Consider the following 17509-nt stretch of genomic DNA (forward strand, 5'->3'; position numbering starts at 1 on the left):
GTGTCCACGTCTGTAGGATTCTAGTGCCGCTCACAGCTTTCTTTAAATAACAGATGTGCTACTCGCTTCCTCAATTCAAAATCTGTGGGCAGCCATAAACTTGCCCAGAACCATGTGTTTTGTAACACTGAAACTGGTTTAGAAGCAGGCACTAAGAAGCCAAAAGTTGACAAGGCAGAAGAGCAACCCATTTCTCCCTCCTGGCTCCCTTCAAGAGCCAGGTATCTGCCAGCAGGATGCAGGGCAGTGTTTGAATCCTCCAGAACTGAGAAAAAGTCATCCCCCTTCCTTAATGTAGTGTAAAATTTCCGTTTTAATATAAACATTACCTGAAAACACGAATTTAAGCATTACATGGATCATGCGGCTTCCTCACAGATGGAAAGCTAATTGGAGAACAGCAATCCCAGGGAGAGCTCTTTAAAGGCATCTGGAAACATGACTAGTTTGAAGTGGGAGCAATGCCCTCGTCCTGCTGAGCTGAGTTTGATACTTCATCCCCAGAATTTGATGCTTCATCTGCTGGGAAAAGATGTGCTGCTTTCCCTCCACTCACCTCCAGACACGATTCCTGCCTCTACCTGTGAGAGCAATAGCAAGGTATAGTGACAGGGTGAGTTAGCAAACAGATAAAAACATTAATGAGTGGGTAAGTTTCCCATGAGCTAAGCAGCATGAAAGAAAACACCCTGCAATCACTCAAACATTAGCTCTGCCAACGGAGCTGAAGCAGGAGATCGGGGCACAAGGCAGGACCACCCAGAGGCACATCTGATGAGGTACCTGCAGCACCAAACTGTCTCCAAAGCCTCCAGCATCAGATTTTGCTGAGTGTGAATCTTCTGCTTAACTTTCAATCCCTAACAAGTTTATGAAGAAGTTTGAAATTTAAAATAAGTATTTTGCATTCTTCTCTTACACATTTATTTTAAAGTGTAAAAAACATACTACAATCATGTATGACAGAACCAGAGCTTCAACTTTAGAAAGCCAGTACACTACAAACGTGCTGGGTATTTCAGATCATCATCTTAACTTACTGCTGGATACCTCCCATTAGCATTATCAGATAAGGTCAGTTATTCAAAGGAATCAAAGTTCTCACAATACTAAATTAAATACATGTGCAACATATTCAACTTAAACTAGAACAGATCACTCACATGGAGATCCCAAAGAACAACCACGGAAAAAGAACTGGGTTGATATTCATGTTTGTCCTTGCTTTTTTCAACCTGTAAGATTCTAGTATTTAATAATTATCACTCACACTCATTCTGCTTATTTTTTTCATTACATAGCACCTCACCTTCCTCATAACAATTTGCACTTGACCAGATGGTTATGGTGTGAATTAAGCTCATTTACCATGCACCATGGTTTTCACTTGTCATGATGCTAAATCCTGGTCTGCAATTTCTGAATAATAGACTGATAAAATGAGTTTATTTGCCTCACCAAGAAAAAACTAACAAAGTTCTTTCCTCACTGCCCTGCAAAAATGGAAATTTACATTCATAACAGGACTCACATGATTCGTGGCTGAGTACTACAATATTTGTTAAAACACATACTTTGAAGTCCTGGGAGCAAGGACAGGCACTCAAATCACCCCATCCCTAGTTTTAACCGTGAGATCCATGCAACACATTCCCAGCTTTGCGCCAACTGTTTTATTTCTTGCAAGGTGGAACAGCTTAGACAGGACCTCTGTCCTAAAGCAGCTTACACCTCCCACTTCAGGCAGAGACTTCTGAGAGGCAGGACAAACAAGTACATATGCCAGGAGGCAGGAGCCAAAGCAAGTGTCTGACATCACGGGTAAATAATCATGCTGCTTTACCTACTGACAACCAGTTCTGCTCTGGTCCCATCCACACCCGCACAGATTACAGCAGCAGTTTTGCTCTGTCAGTAGCCTTCCATGTGCATCACTGTCTGGGCACCCTCCACAGAAGGGGCCCTTGAAAAGGGAGACCAAAACATGCACTCTGACAGTTCAAGCAGGCATGGGGTCCCTGGTAAGATCAATGCTCTTTAATAAGGAAATGGAGAAAGGTCTGAAGTTTTCCCCAAAAATTAAGCAACTACAAGTAAGGGCAAAAGCTGTAAGAACTTCTTTAAAAGCAAAACTTCTGGTCACAAGCTATTTTCATGCGTACTTTCTCCTGTACATAAGCTTGCTCATATTTTAAATATTTCACATTAAAGAAACCAAGCAGAATAGCTGGCATTGCCAAATAAATCTCACATTTCACAACTACAGAGCACACCACCAAGCAGCTGCATCAGTCACAGAGAAGGTAAAACAAAAGCCCCAAGCAATCATATGACCATTGACATTAGTATTAACAAAGCACTGATTCCACAAAAAGAAATCAAATTACCTATTTCCTACAGCGAGTTTAAAGCAAAAATATCAATAATACAAATCAGTAACTGGGGCATTCTTCAAAAAGTAGTACAGCCAACTCACTTGAAAACAGCTTCTCAGAACAGGCATCAAAGACATCAAATTCATTACAGGACACTGAATATGGAAAATCACCCAAATTTTCTTAGTTAGTATTCTGAAATACAAAGGCTAATTAAGGGAGTCAGGTTTAAATATTGTCACAGGTTGCAAGCTCCTCCTCAGTTCAAACAGATCCCCTACTACCTCCAAATCCAACAGATATCTTCAGGAAATCCACTTCTGTCACCAACACCAAGTCACACATTCCAACTCCCTGTATCTCCCACCCCAATGCACTTATAGCCTGGTTCCCTTGTCAGAACCTCCTGATACAGGATATAGGCTGTCTGCACTACATGGCATAGGCACAGTTACACCCCAAAACACCTCCTACTGTGTAAACCCCGCAGAGACAAAGCTCTATGAAAATAATTCAGACAAAAGCAGAAAATTTTTCAATTCCCCTGAATGCCCACTGAAAGCATGCCTTTGCTCCCAGAGACTACAATCTAACATTGTTGGATTACTTCACAGTTTTTCAAAGATACTTTGCTTAGGGCTAGCCAATATACTGAGAAGAGTTTCTTCCACAGCAGTGTTTTTAATTTATCCACAAAAATCTCACAATTTTAATAAACCTGTTGCATCACAGTTAAAAAAGAAAACCATAAAAATGCTTCCAGTCAGTACTCTGACAATGCAATACAGCTGTGAAAATTTTAAAAATCTGAAAGTAGAGAACCTTGAAAGGAAAGCAGAACATACGTTGCCCCAGCTATTTAAGCTTTTACCTCCCACTCACACTAACATCCATAAACACTATGCCAGATCTGTGACAAAAGCATCCATCCCTGTGAACCTAGGCTGTCAAAATCAACTCTGGTAAGCTTTTAAGGGTCATTAGAAAAGTTTTGCACTATCAATACAGTGAAACAGCCAAACACTGAATATGTTCTAAGGCTGCTGTTCTTAAAACACTTCATAATTGAACAATTTTTGCCATAGTGCAGTTTCACAGAAAGTTTTGCCAGCACAGACATACCATCTTAAAGAGTTTAAAACAAAGCCATATACTAGGCATCACAGCTATTTCAGCAACCTAACAACAATGAAAAACACAAGCATTTCTGACAGCTTTGCTTGTGGTGTTTGTGGAGGTGATAGAGTAGTGCTAGCAAAAACACTTCCAGCAGAACACTCTGCAGATTCCTTTGGAGTCTCTACCAACACTTTCTTTGTAGCATTGATTAAGTATCCTTTTCTAACAGCTGGGCCACACCAAGAACATACAGTCCTGGAGGTAACTTCAATGATCTCTTATTTCAGACAACAGAGGTTCTATCTTTAGATCCAGACAATCTGGGCTTGATCACCATTGTCAAAGAAACACATACAAGTATCGTATTATGCTAAGATACATTCAACATGAGATAGCTTGTTGATTTTTTTTTTTTTTTAAGATCTCCAGCATTTTTCTCAGCCTGTTGGAAAACAAAACAAAGAAACAACCACACTTGTGACTAGAATTCATAGAACCGTAGAACAATTTTGGGTTGGTAGGGACCTCAAAGATCATCCCGTTCCAACCCCCCTGCCACGGGCAGGGACATCTCCCACTAGACCAGGTTGTTCAATGCACCATCCAACCTGGCCTGGAATTCAGGGAGAAAAGGCAAGGCTTTACTTTGTATGCCCAATCCCACTGTGCCTCTGGACAGTCCATGTGCCAGCAGAAGAACCCTTCCTGCAGTAGCTACATCTCACTTCCCCTCTGAGCCTCACAGGCTGCCCCAGTAGTGATACCAGCTGCACATACTCCCTTTCCTGCTTTGCCCCCACAGGCTGCCTGAGATGATCCCAATGCTCATCATCATTCCACGGACATGCTCTGCTGTCGTTTGGGGGACTCCACTGCAAACTAGATCAGGAAATCTGGGCATAACCCTTTCCCTCTGGCTGGGTACATTTGCTGATCTGCTTCATACATCACCAGAAGTTGTGCCAATGATACCATGAACTGCAGAAGGCTCCAAGCCACTATTACTGCTACAGATCAGGTACATTTGAACTACGGCCTCAGATGACTTTCAGTTTAGTGAATCTTCTATAAAAGAGCAGAAGAAATTCTTTAAAGTAATACTAATTTTAAAAAAGCTGGCTGGGGCAAAGTCACTTTAATTCATTTTTGACACCTAGTGTCATTGGCTCACTAGAAGCAGTCTTGCTTCTTTGAAGCAGAGCAGCATGCTAATTTATGCTGGCACCTCACTACAATTTTTTGAACTTTAAAAGTCAAGGAAAATGTTTAGAAGCACAATTTTGAAAATCATAGCATCAAAGAGATCACCAGAAGTGCATTCAGGACAGCATTTAATCCAAGTTACTACACAAACTTTTTTTACTATCAACACTCTCCAGCATACTACTCTAGTATTAAACAGGAGTGCAGAACAAGCTCTACCATGAAATCAGAGAAGTGGGAAGAGTGCCCTGAAGGTTATTCATTAGCATTATCTCTATGTGTAGCTCACTGGGGAAAGAATAAGGAAAACTCCTCCGTGTCACTCTATTCAAATGTATGAGGCATATTTAAATGGGTAAGGGAAGTATTTCTGATGCAGATTTCACAGCAGGTCCAAGACAGCATCAGTTTCATTAACAACACTCAGAACATCAAAGCTGAAGAAACCTTTGCCATACAAAACTGAAAAAGATGTGCACCTTGTGTCTCCTGAATGATACAAAGGAGCCGAGCCAAGACTTCCAGAGTTCTTAAGTTAACACCGCACTTTTCATACGGAGGTGAAGAGTCCTGACCAGTACCTACTAAAAACAGAGCTTGGCCTAAATTTTACGCGAACAGGGAGAAGAGGAAACTGGCAAGTTAATTACAACCTACAGCTACGTCCCCCTTTCTAATGGCTGCTTCTCAGAACTAATCCCCAAAACTCCTTCCTGCACCCAGACCTCGTCCAGCCTATTTAAAGACCAAGGAACAATAAACAGTGACGAGCAGAACGAGCCGGGGGAAGGAAGAGAACGATTACAATGGCTGCACAATGAAGCCTGGAAAAGGAGAGTTAAAGACACTTTTTGCGAGCGGCACAAGCGCCGCAGCCCAGTCCGCACATGCCGCCAGCTGCGACCCCGGCCGGGACACTCCCGCTCTGTCCCCAGACACTCCCAGCCAGGACCCCCGTCCTGCCAGACCCCTCGTCCCTGCCCCGCTGCTCGCCCCGCCGGACACGGCGCACTTTGGCTCTGCCCCTGCACACCCCTCGCTGGGTACCCGCTGAAATGGGGGCACCCTCGTCCTCCCTCCCTCACCAGCGGGGTCCCCCCACTGCCCCATGCCGACCCCCCCCCCCGGCACAGGGGGTACCGCCCGCCACCCCCCAAAGTGCAGCCGGGACACCCCGGTCCTGTCCCGCAGGCAGGGAGACCCTGCCGCCAGCAGCGCTCCCCCCGCGGCCTCAGGGCAGCCCCCGGTGAACGGGAGACCCTCGGGGCAGCCCCTCCGGTGCAAGGCAGCTCCCCCGCGCCGCTCACTAAATGCGCCCCGCTCCCCCCCGCGGCCGCAGAGGCCCCGCAGGACGCAAATCCCCGGCCCCGCCGGGCCCCCGAACGGGGCAGAACCGAGCGGCGTCCCCGAGCCCCGCCCTCACCTGCGGCTGCGGCCGCCCGGCCCCGGCCGCGGCCCCACTCCGGAGCGTCCCCGAACTGGCGAGCGCGGCCCCGCTCCTCCGTGCGCGCCCGACCCCGCCCCGCCCGGCCCCGCGTCACCGGCACGGCGGGGCGGGCACTGCGCCTGCGCGGGAGCTGGGCGGGGCGGTGGGGGCTAGGGGCGGGGCCCGTGGGGAAAGGGGCGTGGTCTCTGTACGCGTCGGGAGGGATGGAAGGAGGGAGGGACGAAGAGAAGGAGGGAGGAAAAGAGGAAAAGAGGGGAGAGGGTGGGGTTGCAGTGTACGGGTAAAAGCTCTGTTAGCAGGACTTGTCTCCAGCAGCTTGGTGCATCAGGAGAGCTGCTGGAACAGCAGGGAGGACAGAAAGAGGCAGCAACAGTCATAAAATCACAGAATGGCTTGGGTTGGAAGGGACCTTAAAGACCACTTAGTTCCAACCCCCTTGCCATGGTCAGGGACACCTTCCACTATCCCAGGTTGCTCCAAGCCCCACCCAGCCTGGTCTTGGACATTTCCAGGAATGGGGTTGTGAGGCACAGCTTCCCTGTGCCAGTGCCTCACAACCCTCAAAGTAGATAATTACTTCCCAATATCTAATCTAAACCTACTCTCTTATCTGGACATTTTTTGCATTGTCTTATCAAAGCCAGTGCAGCATTTATCTCAGAGCAAAAGATATCCTGGTTGAGATATGCTATGGGCAGTTTTGGGTTCACTTCTGTTCTCACATCATTAAGGGCAACAGAAGCAAATTCAGGCACAGGGAACCAAATCACCTCTACTCTGAAGCTGACGAGAAAATCAGTATCTCAGTTGCAGAAGAAAGCATTTTTTGTGTATATTTTTCCAACTCCTGTCCTTGAAAATGACCTCTTGCATAAGCCATTGACAGTCTCAACTTAACTTTACAAAACTTTAGGAGGAACTCACCTCTGCTGGGAAGAGACAGGGACAGAGTGACACACTGGATATTACACAAATGTTCCCAAATAGAATATCTCCAGTATAGGAATGTGATTAGTCACAATATTTTATAAAAAGAAGGTTGCAACAGTGAGTTCTTCACCTTTTTGCTTCTTTCTTTCCATTAGAAAAGGAACTGAAATTTAGACGGACAGTAGCTATAAAACACATGCCACTCCAGATATTGCTCTTTTTTCCTACTGCTCTTTTTTATCCCAAGCCAAGGTAATGTCTCCAATGCACATTTCACATGGGTTCTCCCAAGTTCAAGCCCACAGTTCCAATGGCATAGAAACTTTCTGATCCTCTTTGCTCATTTACCTGGCAAAAGTGGTTTTTTACAGCCCAGGTTCCATCTTGTTTCACAGTTGAATATTCCCTTTTTTTTTAACTAAGGACTTGGCAAATGAATCAACTGCTCATAGTGCTCCAATGTTCTTCCAACAGTTCCACCTTGGAAACCAGGCAAGTTTTCCTGGTCTTTACCTGGGACCTCTCAGCACCAAATTCTAGCATGTATCTGGAAGCCCCCAGGAGCCCAGCTGTGCAGGGGAGGGCTGCAAAGCTCTGTTCAGAAGACCTAGGCTTTGTCACCAAGGAGTTCTTGCAAATATATGTACTAGAGTTGCTAAGATATTATATTGTCATTTAAAAACTTGTTCTAAGCATACTTTTCTACAAAGCTTTGATGCCTGTTATGTATTTCTCTGCAAGAAATTCACCAGAAATTTGCTGCAGACTCTGTCAGGCATCTCAAAGTATCAACACAGCACAAGACAAATACACTAAATTACTAATACAAAGCAAATTACAAAGTAAGTTTTATGCATAATTATATATTACATATTATATTACAGCAAGACAGTATTCACAAACATTTCCTGTATAAGTCTACTTACAGAATAGTTCCTTTCAAAACAGCATTCTAAGTATTTAGGCTGTCAAATCTGATACAATTTGAAAATTATACTGAACACAATTTGGTGTGATAATTTATGTTTTCAGCATCTAAGAACAGTATAAAAAATGAACAGTTACCAGTTCAGGCAGAGCAGGTTTACATCAACCTCACAATCACTTTGCATTGATATTACAGATTAGAGAGAGCAATATCCATTAAGCAACAGTATTTCCTGTTCAGAAATTATACAATTTGATTTTATCTCAAAAGAAAACACATACCCACCACTACCTGAGCTTGAAACAATTTACTCTGAGCATTAGCCATAAATTGTAACAGAATCTATTACAAAGCAGAACACAGAACTCTGGTAGAGGAGAAACTAAGCTCTATTAAGTTTCAATTGCTTGTGACAACATTAATTCACTATTTGCAGTTCTGCAGGTTAATGTTGAACTTGATTTGAGCATGTGAGGAGCTGCAGCTCACGTGTAGTGAGTACCCACATGTGTTTAAGGCAGCATTTCTGCAGCTCTTTCAACCAGCATTGCCGGCCAAAGTGGACTGTAGCATCCATGACCCCTTCTCCAAGTGCAGGGCTACAGGTAGAGAGGCACCTATGTGCTTCCAGATGTGAAATGAGCTCCTCTGCTGCATGAATGCTTTTTATTACCTCTTACTTTCTTCATTCTGCAATTTAGAAAAGTTACTTTCAGGATTTATACCTTTTCTATAGTGAAAATATACTGTGTAGGATAGATCTGCATATTCATGCCACAATAACAGCCTCACAAAATTAAAACCATTCTAAAATGGGAGGCAAGGTGCATTTTTGTCAAGCAGTAAACACTGAAAATGTTTTGTGGTAAAAAATCATTCATTTAAAGGGCTTTTAAAGCTGACTTTCCCCCTCAAGACATCTTGATTCCAGCCACGCATGATGCATTTCCAAAGTTCACTGACAATTCTGGCTCCCTCTAATGCACAACAAAGCCTATGGAGCTGGAGTAGAAAGGAACATCTGCTGAGTTCAGGCAGATCCTGAGCTCACGGCTGCTCCTGCAGGCTGCCATCCCATTCCAAAGGCCGGGACATGCAGACAGAGCAGCTCGGTGGCTGACCATCTGGAGTGGCTCTGTGAGCACCGCTCCAGCCTCCAACAGAGAGAGAGGGATCTGAGCAGCAATACACCAGGTTTGCTGAGGCTGATGAAGCCTCATAAAAAATCTTCATTCAGAGTGGAGTGTACCTACACCCTATTCTTGGTGTTTCCCCACGGTGTGAATTGGAAATTTCCCCAAGAAGGTTATCAAAATAAAAATCCCTAGAGGACAGAGCAGTGCTCTACAACTTTGCCCTACTCCATCTCCACTTCCAACAGCACCTGGGAGACACCAGCAACTCTCCAGGAACATCAGCAAGGAAAGCCTCCCAATTTCTCAGATATTTCCTGGAAGAAAGACAGCTGACAGCCTCTCTCCCTATCCTGAGATGCAAATATGAGATACTTTTGGTGACCAGCATGAAAAATGGAAATTGCACCTACCAGCCTCATGCTTTAGGGAAGAGAAATGGGTATTACCTTCCTCACCACCCAAGCACTGGTCAGATCAGAGCCAGCTGAGGTGCGCAGAGACACAGCTATGCCTCCCCAGACAGCTGCAGGTAGCCCTCAAAAGCAAATGACACTAAAATATTTATTAAAGCTTTGTCAGAAAGATATTTGAAAGGTCTCTCCTTACACAGTCAGTGCCATTGCATAACAAAAGTACCAGATAGTAGAGTTGTTCATGGTGCTTGGAAGAGGAAATAACTGCCTGGTCTGTGCTAGCACACAAAAGCATTTTAAATTAAATTATAATACCTATAAATCCTGCATATGCAAGCCTCAATTTTCAACCTTTTTTTCACCATCCACAGCCATTTTCACAAATGTAAAAATGAGGGCCAAACAACAACCTAAAGATTAATTTTTCTTGATACCACTTTGAATGCCTCATCCCTCTTTGCCCTCTTAATGTTTTGTCTCTCTTTGCCCTCCACACAGTCACCCACCACTGAAATGGGAATTACTGAGGCTGCAGAGAATCACAGACAGCTTGGACAGCCTGCCCTTCTCTACCAGGCAAGCTCACAGCAGAACAGGGAAGAATTCAGCATAAACATCATTGCTCCTCTCAGAGAAACATTTCCAATGTAAATGGAGCATCTCACTGGAGAGACATAGTTAAAATATTAAAATATGTAGGAAGGGGGAGTTATTTTAGCCTCTAGCATGAAAATTCACCATGTGGAAGAAAAAAAAAGACAGAAAACATTTAGGTTACAATTGATCCAAATCTTAGGAGTTTGGGAAGACAAATGAAATGTGAAGGGAGTAGAAGGAAAGATGGGGAAATCAGAGAAGATGCCTGCAGGGAGTACAGTCTGTAACTAGAATTTAGGCAGAAAGGAGGCCATCCAGAGCAGGCAGAGATTTAAATGCCTCAAGGATTCGGAGTGGTTCTAAAATTTAATCCAACAACTACAAAGAGAGAATCTGACCTAAATACGCCACTTACATTCTTACATTGTCCAGTGCAGCAATAACCTCTGTAGTTTGAGGCCATAAAGGACTGATATAGAAGCATCACTGACATTTTAATGCTATTTTTAAAACTCATACATGCTAAAATTGTTGATCGACTTATCCTTTTCAAGACATATCAGTGGATTTTACATTCTCTATCACGCCAGCTGTGCATAAAAGGGTGAAGTGGGGATCAGACAGTCAGAGATCCATTGCCCAGGGTATAGCTTCTTATGGTAGACACACAAAATGTTTTACCCACTTTGTCTTGCAGGGTGTGATTGCAACATTTCCATTTGTAGCAAGGACTCCCTCATCTTCAGTTGACTAAATTGTTTTGGAAGCCTTCCTTGGGAACATAAGCACTGACAAATAACAACCTTTACCAGCTGCAGTCTGCCAGTCCCATCCCCAAGTCTTCCCTTACCTCAAAGGATTTAACTCAAAAAATAAATAGCAGTGGAACGTGTCATTTCCTCCGAAGTTATTTTGGAGTTTATCCTGTTTTTCCTCCAGCAAAAATCAGCAAAGCAGAATTTCAGATTTAGAGGAAGAGCTATTTTTAAAATAGATTTCTTCATGCTATAATAGGTTACAATAAAACATCACTACCAAAAGATCAGAGAGTGCTTTTCCTTAGCTGAGGTACAGAGCCATTTGGGAGCCAGGGCAGGCTGCATGTTGTGCCTGAACTTCGTGCAGGACTCAGTCAAGACATTTCTTTGGTAATTCAGGTACTCTTCCACAGCAGCTTTCATTTTTAATACAGGAATTTTCCTTGCTTGCTCTCTTTGAGATTCAAATCTATAAAGATGAGTGAAGCAACTCAGTATCTTAGTTGTATTATTTCTCTACATGGCTTTTATCTTGATTTCCTATACACATTTTGAGGCAGTCCAGAGAGGGGTAGGAATTTGAAGTCTGAGTTATAGATTATCAGCAAGTTCAAAGTCTCAGTTATCTGGGTTTTTTTACTGTCAGATTTGTATCTTCATTGTAAACATAGTGACTTTTGTAAAGTTTGGCTTGTTTTATAGCTTTTACAGTCCTGGGGAAAAAGTAGCCAGATGGAATTCTTTCTCACTGTGAGGCAAAAAGTAGTAGTAATAGAAGTAGTGCAAGTCAGGAAGTGCTTCCAACAAATGTCAGACAAAAAAAGCAAAATACAATACTTTCTTTCAACCCTATACATTTCCAAAATGCACTACAATAAGGCGTTTGGTATCATTCCCATCAATCTCTCTTTTATTTTTTTGAATGTCTGTACAGCAGAATGTACCAGCATTGAGCTTTGAAGTACTAGCAGAGGGATACTTTATGATTCATAAAATAATTATGTTTGCATTCACCATATACAAGTTCCAATAGCCAACAGAAATGCTGGGTTAATCAATGTCTTCTGCAAGTTCTCACTGTTCTTCTAGCTTCTCACTGTTCTTCTGGAACAACACTTTTTGCACAGAATTACTAATCACCACAGATAACTACTTCCACCACTGTAGACTGTATTCTCCAGACGAAACAGTTTGTCATTGCATGCTTATGCTTTTGTTCCCTGCTGGCAAATGTTTCTAACTCCTTTCATATGACTGCAGGGCAGCTTTCAGAACATGACAGGAATTTTAAAACACTAATAATAATTCTCAATTTGAGTAAAATCACCTTACTTTTAACTCATAAAACTGGTGTTACAGGTCCTTCTTATCACCAAGAGGAAATGGGAGTTCAACAGGGCCAGGAATGCAGCAAGATAAATAACATCACTTTCATCTTCCTTTCTTTCCCACAGGTGGAGATGAACAGGGAACAAGTGCCAGCAGAGGAAACTGCTTCAGCCAACACAGTTCAGCCAGGATGCAGGAGAAGTGGCCTGTGCCAGATGGAGGGATTATATATACAATTCCCCCTGGAGAAGTAGGGAGAGCAGTAGTTCTTGATGAAGCAATGGAGCCTTGCAGTACAGCACTGCACTCCTTGTTTGCTCACTGCACATGGCATAATCCATATGCTGGTTTGATACCTGGGAATTTCTTCCCATAGTAAAGAAAGCAGTGCACCTTTGTTTCCTTATAATTAGCAGTAAGGATAGAAAATGTGGAATTCTAGAAACCCCTGTATGTCTTAATAAGTTATCATTTATCACTACAATATCAAAACAAGACATGAACTTCTGTCGTGAATTATTTCTCCTATCACAAAAAGAACAATATTAAAGGCTGGATTTTGCTTGCCTTTTGCAAACACTCATGCTGATCTCTGGAGCACTGCTCGTGTGAAAGTTGTAAGATCCAACCAAAGTTGGGTGTGACAAAACCTGGCCGTATCTTGGCAGAAAGAGCTGCCTCTGACCTCCCCTAACATCACAAAAGCAGTGAAAGCAACTGTGTGCTCTCATTCTCCTCAATGTGAGCTGCTAAATGGGCTTTCTGCAGCAGATGATAGTTCTTATATCAAAGCAATCTGTCTTTAAGGTTCACTCCCAATTAGAGATCACAACGAATATAAAATAAATTATTGATCGCTGTCAGGAAATACATTAACAAATCCATCTCCAAGCAAGAGCAGCTCAATGGTTCCAAGTGGAGCAAATTTAGTGACTGTCAGTGGTGTGGAATGACCCATTCATCAGCTGAGCTCACCCACTATTACTGCAGGCCTTTGCCCTAGGGTATATCACCGTGTCCTGCAGCCGTAGGGAGGAGGAGGAGGAGAGAAGATCCAGGAGACAGGAATTGTGCAGCAAGATTGATTTATTTAATTCTTTTACAAACTCTTTTATGGACTTTTTTCTTCACAGTCTAATTGGACAAAGGATCAGCCACCCCTTGGGGTGATTGGCCAAAATCCTAAAACATCCATTATCAAAATATTTTTCTACTGTACCATAAACAAGACTTTTCAAGACTGCAGGTGTTTGGTTGTTTACATAACTGCTACCTCTTCTGTGAGAGAGAAAAGTCTCTCACGGACTTAGAAAATAGCAAGAAAATCCTCACTAGCAGCATTTTTATATCTACAATTCCCCCTTTTTTTTGATAACAACTCTACTATTAATCCTAAATAGATATTTACATCAGTTATTAATTCTAAATATGTCCTTAAGGCTTTGTCTTGGTTTGAAAGACAGGTGTCTGCTAAGGAAGGCAGGAACCCCCCTTGGAATGGCAGATGCAACCCCCCTTCCCTCCGAGTTATTATAATTTTGGAATCAAGGGGCTTTTAGGCAAAGATGCAGAAAATAGGAATAACAGTTCTTTACTATTAATATCTATATGTGTATAACCAGTCAAACAAACAACAATAACTATGGCAGTAACAGCAAACAATCACAAACCCAGTCCCAGCCTTCTCGGCTGTCCGGCCCTTTCCCCTCGGGTGCAGTTCCGCTCGCAGCCGGCAGGGGCGCTGGCGGCTCCCGGTGAGCAGGGCAGGTGCGATGGTTCCCCCGCAGCTGCAGGGGGCGCTCCGGAGCGAGCTCGGGGAGCACGCGGCACTGGTGCCCTGGGATCCCGGGAAGGGATGGAACAAAAAAGCTTCACAAACCCCTGGGCAGCCAATCCTGGTGTCCGGCCGGACCCTCGGGAACAGCAGGCTGGAACGGCAGGGACGAGCACAAATCCCGGGTGGCAGACAAGATGTATCCAAACGGAGAACCTCCCGGAGGTCTGGACAGGCAGGGCAAGCACGGCTACAACGCAGCAAAGGCTCGAAGCAACAGCGGGGCAGGGCGGCCACAGCCCGGCCTCCAGCGGGGTGGGGAAGGTGGGCTTTGGGATCCCAGGGCTTCTCCAGCAGAAGGAAAAGCAGCCGAAAAAAGCAGCCTCCCTCTCTGTCTGAACGCTGGAGACCGACTGCCCACACACCCAGGTGAAACAAAGGAGTAGCCAGCTCTTTTGTTTTTCTGAAGTACCCAGCCATTTGTCCCCCTAGCAACACATATGGGGAAAAAAAAAACAGGAGAGCTCCTAAAACCCCAACAGGCTTTAATTATCTGACTCCAAAACAAGAAATTTAAAGTTCAGTCTCTGCTTGTGGAAGGACCATCCCAGTCTCTGCTTGTGGAAGGACCATCTGCCTGATGGTTCACATCCTGGTATTCCTCAGAAGAGTCATTAGGCTGATGGTCTATATTCTGGTCACCATTTGAATGGTCTGCATTCTGGTCATCATTTGGAGGTTGTCTGTTCTGCCTCTGGTGCCGTAGGTCAGGGCGAACACATTTTGAAGGTAGCCACCGTACCCCAGTATCTGTGAAAACACAAGCATACCCATGACCCCAAACGATAAGCTCATGCGGGCCTTCCCACTGGTTAGTGAGTAAATTCCACACCCAGACTTTTGCCTGGGGCAGTTGTGTCTCGTCTGAAGACTGCAATGAGAGAAAATGATTCAGAATAACAGGATTATTTGAATTTTGTGACACTGTAAGGTGATTAATTGTATACAAAGCTTTTTCTAGTCGGCTTCAGTAACCAAATTCAAAGGTTCCTGTGAGAATCGTTGAAAAGCCATTATAACAGCCCTTAATTCAACTAACTGAGCAGAGTCTGACTCGGATTGGTGTGTTAGTCAACCACTGCAAAGGCAGTGTAGGATACTGTACGCCCTTACGCACAGTGACCCCTGCTAAAAACCTGTCCCAATCCGTACCCCCCAAGCTGCCAACACATCCCATCCCCAAAGGTTAAGGGAAGTGGTAGCAACATAAGGTCTAATTGTAACTGTGTGCCCCTCTGAGTCCTTCACCACCACAGGCCCTTTGCTTAAATAGCTCTGTGTGGTTCCTCCTAATCCTGCAATGGCCGATCCCACTGGGGCTAAAGGCCATGAGGGAGGCCACGCAGAGAAGGAGATGATAGTTACATCAGCACCCGTATCAATCAAACCTCGAAGCTGAGTCCGGGGCAGACGGGCGTTTGGCAGGATCAGGATACATGTCATCTGTGGCCTTTGGTCAGAGATGTCTGCAGCCCAGAAGGCCTGCAGAAGTCCTGTAGATCCACTGCCATTATCTTCATGAGTTTGTTGTTCTATCCTGGGGACACAAGACTTAAAAGGCACTAATTTAGCAAGGCGGGTCTTTTCAGGAATAGTTACAGGGGGTTTTTGCGTGGACACCACAGTGCAAATCTGGCCTTTAAAGTCAGCATCAATTATTCCCTGAGTGCACTAAGATTCCTTGTTGGGCAATGTCAGGTTTTCCCACCAGCATTGCACTGGATCCCTGGGCCAAGGGTCCATATGCATCCAAGGGAACCTTATAAATACCGCTAGAGTCTAAGACGACTGTGGCTGAGGTATGGACGTCAAAACCGTCTGATCCCTGGGTGCTGTTTCTAGGGTGGCTGAGTAGGCCCCTGCCTGTACCAGTGCCACTCTCTGGGGGAACGACTGCATCGGAGAGCAATTCTCCCTCCTTGAACCCCGGTGGAAGTTTCCCGACAAAGGCAGACCATCAGCATGAGTCTGGGATCTACAATAGTCTGAGCAATGCCCTGGTCTGCCACACCTCTTGCACTGGGGGATCGGTGTGTTCTCTTTTTGGCTTGGCTTAGGCCGCTTCCGTTTTTTCGCCTGTTTGGGTTGCTTTGGTTCATGACCAGAAGATGCGTGAACAGGCTGCAGGAACGCAGCCAAAGCAGACCTTTTCTGGTTCCCAGATCCCACCTTAGCGCAGGCTTCGACCATGTCTGTTACCTCAGGATCCCCTGGCAAGTCATCTATGATTTTTCTGCACTCCTCGTTTGTGTTATCTCTCACTAACTGCCTTAACAACAGCTGCCTTAACCCATCATCCTCAACCTGCTTCTCGAGAGAAGCAGTGACTTTCTCTACAAAAGAGAGGAATGACTCTGACCTCCCTTGAACTATTTCAGTGTATCACTTTCTGGGCGCAGACAACTCTATGGTTTTCAACAGGGCAGCTATGCCGACCTGTTGAGCTTGCTGCAGGACGCTAGAGGACAAAGTACCCTGTAGGCTGGGATCAGAGAAGGGACCAGTCCCCATCAAAGCATCCATTCCCGCTGTCCGTCTAGGATCGGCAGCAGGGAGCTGCATATTCGCTAATGCAGCCTTGTCAGCCAGCTTTCTCCAGGTTTTCTCAAAAACTGTGAATTGTATAGGTTGAAATAGAATTTGACCTAAGTGTCTCATATCAAATGGAGCTAGCAAATCTGTATTTATCACCCTTATTATCTGCATAACCTCAGCAGAACCTAGCCCATGTTGTGCCACCTTGGATTGCAGATCCTGGGCAACCTTCCAAGCAATCACCTCATGCTTACCATGCTCCCCTGAATTTGGGAGAGCCTTATACACTGGGAAAGCTTGGATGTCCCCTTTTGGGGAGTCACTACCATCCTGAACTTCTGGCACAGCCTGTGGATGGAGTGTACCAGCTTCCCAATTACCCCCAGAATCCTCAGATCTATTTGGCATTCCAAGTGTTTCCAATAATTTCCAATCTCCCTCCTCTAAAGCTCGCATTTTAACTGACTCTAAGAAGCGATTGTAGTGGGTCGGACGCACTGTTACGATGCAGTCCTGAAAGGTCCAGGGGCAAGACCAGAGCAGCCTTTTCCTTTGCTGCCCGGCTACAGCTGCCTTACGACCTGGGGCCAGAACCTCATCTGCCTCACTTCCCGACAAGGAATCATCAGGCAAAGGCAACTCTGAGATGCTGGGAGCGAACAGAGGTGGATGGAGAGGGGAACTTTGGCTAGGCTGGCTAGCGGCAGAACAGACAGCACAGACTACAGCTGGCTGCGCTGCAGTTTGAACAGCAGCCTCTTTACGGGACACCATCTCAGCCAGTCCCAACCGAACTGGTATTGCAGCTGCTGCAACTGTCTCTGGGACTGTAGCCACGTCCGGCGCCATGCTCGTCTCCTGCTCTGTGGCAGCGTTTGGCACCGTTGTTGGGCCCCGTGCTGCAG

The 17509-nt window shown here is 44.9% G+C and overlaps 1 protein-coding gene across 7 annotated transcripts in view; it reads right to left on the reverse strand.

Moving 5' to 3' along the window:
* Positions 1-6212, reverse strand: part of KLHL13 (kelch like family member 13) — an 86586-nt gene extending 80374 nt beyond the window's left edge. For 3 of the 7 annotated variants that reach the window (XM_032123685.1, XM_032123687.1, XM_032123681.1), the window contains exons 1-2: positions 6121-6190; positions 330-581 (exon numbers count right to left, since the gene is read on the reverse strand). The gene's annotated coding sequence lies outside the window, so the exon portion shown is untranslated. Of the gene's footprint in view, positions 1-329; positions 582-5176; positions 5271-6120 lie in introns of those variants that run through there. The other 4 variants (XM_032123684.1, XM_032123680.1, XM_032123682.1 and 1 more) reach the window with 3 other exon arrangements.
* Positions 6213-17509: the final 11297 nt, after the last annotated feature.

This window comes from Corvus moneduloides, chromosome 14, assembly GCF_009650955.1.
Source record: "Corvus moneduloides isolate bCorMon1 chromosome 14, bCorMon1.pri, whole genome shotgun sequence".
Taxonomy (NCBI): Eukaryota; Metazoa; Chordata; class Aves; order Passeriformes; family Corvidae; genus Corvus; species Corvus moneduloides.